The sequence below is a fragment of the Gossypium hirsutum genome, chromosome D03 (genome assembly GCF_007990345.1).
Source record: "Gossypium hirsutum isolate 1008001.06 chromosome D03, Gossypium_hirsutum_v2.1, whole genome shotgun sequence".
NCBI lineage: Eukaryota > Viridiplantae > Streptophyta > Magnoliopsida > Malvales > Malvaceae > Gossypium > Gossypium hirsutum.
Genome location: NC_053439.1, coordinates 19957100 through 19965826, shown reverse-complemented (window position 1 = coordinate 19965826; position 8727 = coordinate 19957100). Strand labels below are relative to the sequence as shown.

The following is an 8727-nucleotide window of genomic DNA, read 5'->3' as shown; positions in this document are numbered from 1 at the left end:
TCTCTTTTACAATCAAATCTCTTGAAGGAAACAAATAAACTAAAATTATAAAATCCTAAGAAAGCAAGAGAACGAATCTAAACTTAAAGAAAGAATCTAAGCTAATCAAATGGTGTCTATAATGTGTGCTAGAGAGGTATATTTATAGCCTTCAAGTAGTCGTCATCCATATCCCTCGGTACCTGACATTCCCGAGCTTTAGGTTTGATTGTGCAAACTAAACACCCATGTTTCATGTTTTATCTCATCATAGAGTCGATGTCTTGACACACCAAAACCTATGTCACGACGTAGCAACCAGCATGTCCCTCTGTAGTCATCTTCAAGGGTATGTCCTGACACCATTAGCCTGTATCATGACATTGAAGGTAGTTTCTCACTTTCTCTATTCATCTCTCTATGTTGCAACATCGGATACCCCATGTTGCGACATAACATCCTGTACACTCACTTTCTCTAATGGTCTCCTGCACACTCACAAGGTACGTTAGCTCTCCTTTAGGCCTCATTCGACCTTTAAGGTTAATAAAAGACTCAATGTGCACATTTCATTAAATGTAAATAAAGCTAAAGAAACTAAATTAAAACATAATGAAAATGCTTGTATTCAAGCTCTTTAAATGTGAAAACTAGTTTAATCTGCTACACCGAGTTACAATAGATCAACACAAAAGACTCAATTTTCACATTTTATTAACTTAACAAAAACTTACAAAACATAATTAATACCTAACGAAAATGTTTGCTTTCAAGCTTCTAAAGTGCAGAAATTAGTTTAATCTGCTACACTGAATTACGGCAAATCAAACTCCCCCACACTTAAGTCATTGCTTATCCTCAAGCAACATAAACAAAAACAAGAAATAGAAAAGACAACCCTTGAGCATATATCATACTAGTATTGACTTTGGAGCACATGACTAAGTATTTCATATTCACAAATAACTTTGACATGATAAATAATTGACTTACCACTTTTGACCACAACATCTAAGTTTAGTATATTACAATGTATACAAACATTAAGGTCTCACTTGTAGGGATCCATCAATAAATCATACAAGTATTTTGATTATCCATCAATATAATGTACATTCATGCATGAGGATATTTAGGTCACATAGGACTTTTCGGCTTGTAACATTCTAAGGGTTAGGACAGGTATGAAGTTTAAAACAGTAAGCATCAAGAGCGTTACAAACACGAAGATGGTTTGGCACATCATATCAATCCTTATTCTTCCCCCCTTAGTGGCCCTTACCCACTCACTGCCTTATTTCTCAATCTCTGACCTTCCTTGTTTCTCCTCATAGGAAATCATAGCATAACATAGTAATTATGGCTAGCCTACGAGCTTCTATGCATTAATGAACGAGTTTTTGTTATGCATGTGACTTTTTCACTTTTATATTTTTCAATTCATCTCACTCATGAATGCCTTTTCACTGTTTCAAGAATTTTTCTACTCGTACTACTTTTTCTTTTTGAAATTTTCTTTTGTTTTGCACTTTCAAGCTAATCTATAGTTCCCAATAACACCAATATTTCCTATTTCACTATGTTTTTACAAACTCCACTGTGATGTATCTACTTAACCCTCAATACATATGGCCAAATGTCTATAGTCATTTTTAGGCTCGGGATTTGTAATGAGGTTCATCAAGAAGTGTTAACAAGATCAAAAATTGGTACTAAAGTTGAATATGAATAGGTCAAATTTTTAGCCCTGGATGTGTTCCAAACAATGCCTTAGGCCATCCCTTAATATCTCAAGATGCATAAATTTAATCAACCAAACAAACTCAAATTCAGCCATTTACAATCCATACTGGCATGCTTGTTTCCTTGTATTTTCTATATCCTTTGGTACAGTTGATTGCTTAATGCCTATTTATAGTATAGAATATAGAACTAGTAGTCTAATAATAAAAAATTTTAAATCACCTATCATCATGCCAAATTTATTTGCAAACACAAACAACCTATGTACATGCTTCTAACCAATCACTTGAATTTCAACAAGCTCAAGCACACCAAAGACAAGAAAAATCAAAGAAAAATGTAGAAATTGAAAACAAATAGAAAAAATTTCTATGTTACCCCCTACACACACTTTAGTTGACACATTGTCCTCAATGTGCAGCCCATAAAATATGAGGAAATAAGTTACCTGATTTATCACGGTCGCTACACACACTTTAGTTGACACATTGTCCTCAATGTGTAGCTCTTTGATCGTGTAAAGCTCAAATTGTTTGTGTCTCCTTCGTGTCAGGATTCTACATAGAAAACAATATGCAATATAACTAAAATCTACTATTAATCCCACTACTACAGAGTCTAAATCAAAATTATCCAAAATTAATACATGTATTTTCTAAATCAAAAATTAAAATTGTTCAATCTCCCACCTCAAAATCCATTTCCTCGCTTCTTTCGTCCTCTTTATCCTCTCCTCTCTCTTCGCTTTCATGTACCTCTTCTTCTCATTCCAGATTTGTTGGCCCAAACATGTCAGGTGTATAATTGGGGACCCAGATGTTGTTCTGCTTAGCAAATTCGTGGAAATTGGCCTCAATTCTTACACCCATTGTATCATCCAATCTTACTTTGGATGACTACTTTCACCAATTTCTTGATGAGCTTGTGTCAACCTCTATGTTGAAACTGGTGTAGCCTTCATGTCTTTTTATTGCTTGTTCCAATCTTTTATTTATTTGGCTCGTAGCTCAATGTACTTTTGGAACAAGGTGTCCCCGATAATACTTCGGGAAGGTTTGAGTGACTTCTCAGTGGTTGTCATAGATACACCCACCTTTATCATTAGATGGGGGAAGAAAACTCCCACCTTTTGGCCCCTAATGCATCTCCTCATCTCTTCATGCATATAGTAAAACTGCTCCAAAGGTATTAACATTAGAAACATTTAAAGTAGGTACTATTCATGTGCACACAAATTGAATCCATATTTTAGCCTCTAAAAACATAATAGCTTGATGAAAGGACACGAGAATACTGGTATCTGAGCGATATTTCCATTCACCCCTCCCTTCAGTTAAAAAGTTTATAATGTAATCCATATATATGTCGTGGAAATATTCTAAATCAGTTTCATCAATAAAATCATTTTCATAGTATGGAGCATTATAAAAGTAGCAAATAACTCAAGGGCTAGGTGCACCACTTTCACTCGCACAAGTACTATATACCATCTTATAATGATTTGTAACTTGTTTACACAAGTGTACGTAGTCGTTCAAGTAATAAGTAAGTAAAATGAGTTACCTTCTCCAGAAGGACTTTATAAGCTTAATCAATTCAATTGCAAAATTATAATTAACAATTTGATTTAAAAAAACTCAATAAATTTTGATGGTAATGATTTAATTAAATTAAATGCAAAGAGTGATCCTTATGCAGTTTCTAATCTAAATGCAATTTTACCTAAATGTATGAATGAGGGCTTTAGCAATAAAAATAATCAACTTTAAATGAGCTAGGATAATTATATTAATTAATTCAATTACTTTCATCATGCTAACATATTCAGAATTACTTTCATGGCAACTCGATCTCTTATGGGTTTGGTAACAAAATTAAGTCCTCTCGGATCTTTTACATAGTTAAATATGCATTTTACTGATCTTATTAGACTAAGGGTTTCTTAGCATTTATGAAAGGTCACAGTGACAGTTACATTTGCAACATTTTAATTATATAAATCTAAAAACCATGCAAGATAATAGAGCCAACTAAAGATATTATGAACCTTAACTTAGTGGGTTTAATGACCGAAATTAAGCATTGCACTATTCAATTATGTATCTACTAGCTGTCGTCTGGTTAGGATCACTCAGCTAATTTGAGTGCACCCAATCACGTATGAATGAAATGCAATATGATATTAATTGAAAACATAATCGACTGAGGTACAAAACGTGTTAACATGAATTAAATAAATCTCATTAACTTAATATAATTATCCCAACAAATAGGATTTAAAACTCCATAGTTGATGTCAAAAGCATAAAACTCAAAGCAAACATGTTTAAAATAAATAACAAGAGGAAATAGTAAACTTTATTTAGTTTAGCGGCCTTTGGGATCTATTCTGATTGACTAAGTTCAGCAGCCTTTCGGATCTATTCTGACTGAAGCGCTCCTCCGTTCTAATTGAAGCTTCTTTTGCTAAGGTTTAGAAGATAGCCGGCTAAGGAGTGCTTTTGACAAAGCTTTTGTGGCTAGAGATGGAGAGGGGATGGACAACTATGCAAGGGAAAAGAAAGAGGGGTTGGAGAGAACTAAAGTGAGAGAGAAATGTAGAGAAAATGAGGAATGAGGGATTAGGGATGAGTTAAAATGAGGAATGGCAAGATATTTATTGGTGAGGAGTAGGGTATGAGTTTACTAAAATATTTCAAATTACCTTCCTTCGCTCTCGCATGTGGCCGGCCATGTAACAAGGAAAAGGGATGACCAAGTCTTCCATTTTGAATTTGAATTTCAAGCTAAATATAGCTATGTAGTGGACGATTTTAACAGGTAAGTTGTTGGGCTGAATTTTTATTGTTTTCCAACTACAAGGACCTTTATTTAAATATCCCAAAAACACTTTTTGGGTAACCAATATCAGGTGCCGAAACTGGGCTTTTAACTCCCATTGTTGGACAGTTCTTCAATCCAAAATGTAGCAGACATGTCCATCTTTTTATCACCTTTCTTTATTGGCTCAAGTAGTCAATCCCTATTCCCAAATGGCATTGTCTTGCCATCATACAACTATTCGATTGTATCCTGAATATCCATCCAAAAAGTAATAAAATTCTTTACCTATCAGTTGATCTAACATTTGATCCATAAAAGGGAAAAAAATTATTCTTACAAGTGCCTTTGTTCAGCTTTCTGTAGTCAATACAGATTCTCCAACCCATGATAGTTCTCATTGGGATTAACTCATTTTGCTGATCCTCGACGATCATGATCTCACCTTTCTTAGGTACGCATTGCACCAGACTTACCCAAGAACTATCTGAGATGGGGTAAATAATTCTTGCATCTAACCATTTAATTACCTCTCTCTGAACCACTTCTTTCATGATAGGGTTAAGTCTCCTTTTCCCATCAATTTTACCTTTTCACCTTCCTCTAAAATAATTTTATGCATGCAGAAAGAAGGACTTCTACCTCGTATGTCAGCTATGGTCCAACAAATTGCCTTCTTAAATTTCTTTAAGATAGTAATCAATTGCCCCTCTTGATGTTCTCTCAGTTTTGCTAAAATAATCACAAGCAAAATAGAACTATTATCGAGATAAACATATTTTAAGTGAGACAAAAGTATCTTTAGTTTGAGTTTAGACAGTTTCTTGATTGATGACTTAGGTTGTATAATTTTCTGCACTTTCGAATCTAGCGGTTTGAATCGTAATGGTTGAATATAACTCAACGGATTGGTTTCCATCAAAGCCAAACCTTCATTACCTTTTCATCTTCAAATGGTTCAGCCCTAAAGTGTTCTCCAACGAGCCTTCTTCAAAATTGCTTTCTGTAGAAACTAAGGTTTCTAATTCTTCCATTATTGAACACTCTTCTATTAAATCGAGAAACTTCATCACTTTTAAAACATTAAATGTTACCTTATCGTCTTGAAATCGTATCATGATTTTTCCTTTTTGCACATCTATCAACGTTCTTCTCGTGGCTAGGAAAGGTCTCCCCAGAATGATTAGAACTTCCTTGTCTGCTTCAAAATCCAAAACAACAAAATCAGCAGGAAAAATGAATTTATCAACTCTTACCAAAACACCTTTGATCTTTCTTTCGGGATATGCTAATGATTGATCTGCAAGTTGAAGTGATATAGTAGTGGGTCTTACTTCTCCTATTCCCAACAGCTTGAAAATAGATTTAGGCATCAACTTAGTGCTTGCTCCTAACTCACACAAAGCTTTACTACAATATGATTCTGCAATGTTGCAAGGTATTGTAAAGCTTCTAGGATCCTTCAGTTTTGGAGGTAGTTTGTCCTGTAAGAATGCACTACACTCCTTCGTTAAAACGGCAATCTTATACTCACTCAGTTGTTTCTTTTTGGACAAGATATCCTTCAAAAACATCACATAATTGGGCATTTTTTCTAAACCCTCTACCAATGGAATGTTGATATGTAGCTGCTTTAGAACATCCAAGAACTTCTTGAATTCTACCTCTTGTTTTTGCTTGTTCTATTGATGTCTTTGAGGATATGAAACTCTAGTTTGATATGGACAACTTTTCTAAGGAGGTAAATCTGCAAAATTAGGTGTTAGCTTTTCAATATTCACTAGTTTAGGGATTACCTCGTCAGATTTTTCAGCATCTGATTTTTCTATTGTAGGAACTTCAACTACAATTGACTTTCCTCCTTTTTAGCAGGCTCATTTTCAACCATAACCTTCTTAGGTTCCAAAATCTTACCATTTCGTAACTCAACCACCTTGCAATGCTCTTTACCCAAATTTCTCAAATTTTTTGTGTCCTCGGCATGGCTCATTATGGTCTACTACGAAGCTCAGTAGCTAACTGACCCATCTGGTTTTCTAGATTTTTTAGCGTTGTTGCTTGACTTTGGATCAATGCATAATTTTTCGCCATGTACGCCTTCAACAAGTCCTCCAAACTGTTTGATGATTTAGCTTGAAGTGGTTTTGGGACTTGTTGGTTAAACCCTTGGGTTTGGTTGGGTTTATGCTGTATTTGATTATTGTTCGATCCATTTTATTGATTACTCCAGGAAAAGTTCAGATAGTTCCCCATGATGGATTGTAGAAATTGGATTGCAGTCCTTGTCCATTTCTATTTAGATACTAGTTCCTTACATAGTACACTGATTTGGGATTTGAAGGGCAATTCTCAAAAGAATGATCATCCCCACAATATACACAAGAAACTACTTCATATTCACTTAGTGATTGAGCTGCAAAATTATTCAAACCATTAGGGGTAAACTATTTTAACATAGCGAAAATAGAAGATACCTGAGCAAAGACTGAGGTCAGTGTGTCCACTTCATGCACTCTGGCTACTCGTCTTCCTGAAACTACTTGATTTCTCGGCCATTGGTAGTTATTGCTTGCAATCCTTTCAATGATCTCATAAGCCTCGTTATAAGACTTAGACAAAATCGCATCATTCACAGAAGCATCCACAAGTAATCTTGTATGTGCATTGAGACCATTATAAAACGTCTCCAATTGGACACATTGAGGAATCCATTGATGAGGACACTTACGAAATAATTCCTTGAATCTTTCCCACGCTTCATAGAAAGATTCGTCATCCAATTGTTGGAAAGTAGTTATTTGATTTTGCAACTTTGCGTTTTTGCTTGGTGGAAAGTACTTTACCAAAAACCTTTCTGCTAATTCTTGCCAAGTAGATATTGAACTTGGTGGCAATGAATTTAGCCATGCTCGTACTCAATCTCATAACGAGTACGAAAATAGTTTTAACCTCAGTGCGTCTTCCATCACACCAACAATCTTGAATGAATTACTTACCTCCATGAATAATCAAAATGTAACTGTGGATCTTCCATGGGCATACCATTGAACTGGCCCACCATTTGGAGCATTTGAAACATCACTGGTTTCACTTTGAATAAGGGTGCCTTGATATCCGACTTTCTAATTTCCAGATTTAACTCACTGAAGAGTGGCACAGCGTATTGTCTAATGGCACAATTCCTATCATTAGCAATAAGGATTGGGTTGTGCACTTGATTGACTCCATTACCTTGTCCATCGTTTTGATTTCCAAGGTCCATCTCGGCTTGCCTTTTAGCAAATCTCTCGTATCTTCTTTTTTTAAAAGTTCACTCGACTTCAGGGTCTACGAGTAATAGATCAATGATTCAATCTATGCTCATAAAACACCTGAGAATAAATCACAAAAAATAAAGAATAAAGAATAAACTAGTAAGGTAAATAATTAAATAAAAATAAAATCCAAATTGTAAAAATAATTTAACAAAAAATGAATAAGGCAACAGTTCCCGGACCCGGTACCAAAAACTTGCAATGATTTGTATCGTGTTTACGCAAGTGTGTAACCGTTCAAGTAATAAGAAAGTAAAAATGAGTTATCGTCTCCACATGGACTGTATAAGCTTAATCAATTCAATAGCAAAATTATAATTAACAGTTTGATTTTTTTTAAAAACTCAATAAATTTGAATGGTGGTGATTTAATTAAATTAAATGCAAAGAGTGATCCTTATGCAATTTCTAATCTAAATGCAATTTTACCTAAATGTATGAATGGGGGATTTAGCAATAAAAAACATTCAACTTTAAAAGAGCTAGCATAATTATATTAATTAATTCAATTATTTTCATCATGCTAACATGTTTGGAATTACTTTCATGGCAACTCGATCTCTTATAGGTTTAGAACCCAAATTAAGTCCTCTAGGTTCTTTTACTTAGTTAAAAATGCATTTTACTAATCATATTAGACTAAGGGTTTCTTAGCATTTTTGTAAGGTCAGAGGGAAATTTACATTTGCAACAATTCAATTACAAAAATCTAAAAACCATGTAAGATAATAGAGCCAACTATAGATATTATGAACCTTAACTTAGTCGGGTTTAATGACTTAAATTAAGCATTGCACTTTTCAATTATACGCTTACTAGCCGTCATCTGGTTAGGATCGCTCAGCTAATCTGAGTGCACCCAATCATGTAT

At 34.5% G+C, this 8727-nt stretch overlaps 1 non-coding gene across 1 annotated transcript; it reads left to right on the top strand.

Annotated features, from left to right (window-relative positions):
- The first annotated feature begins 7247 nt into the window (after positions 1–7247).
- On the top strand, positions 7248–7354 carry LOC121215654 (small nucleolar RNA R71). The gene has a single exon (XR_005911630.1). It is a non-coding gene; the product is annotated as a small nucleolar RNA R71 (small nucleolar RNA).
- The last annotated feature ends 1373 nt before the right edge of the window (positions 7355–8727 follow it).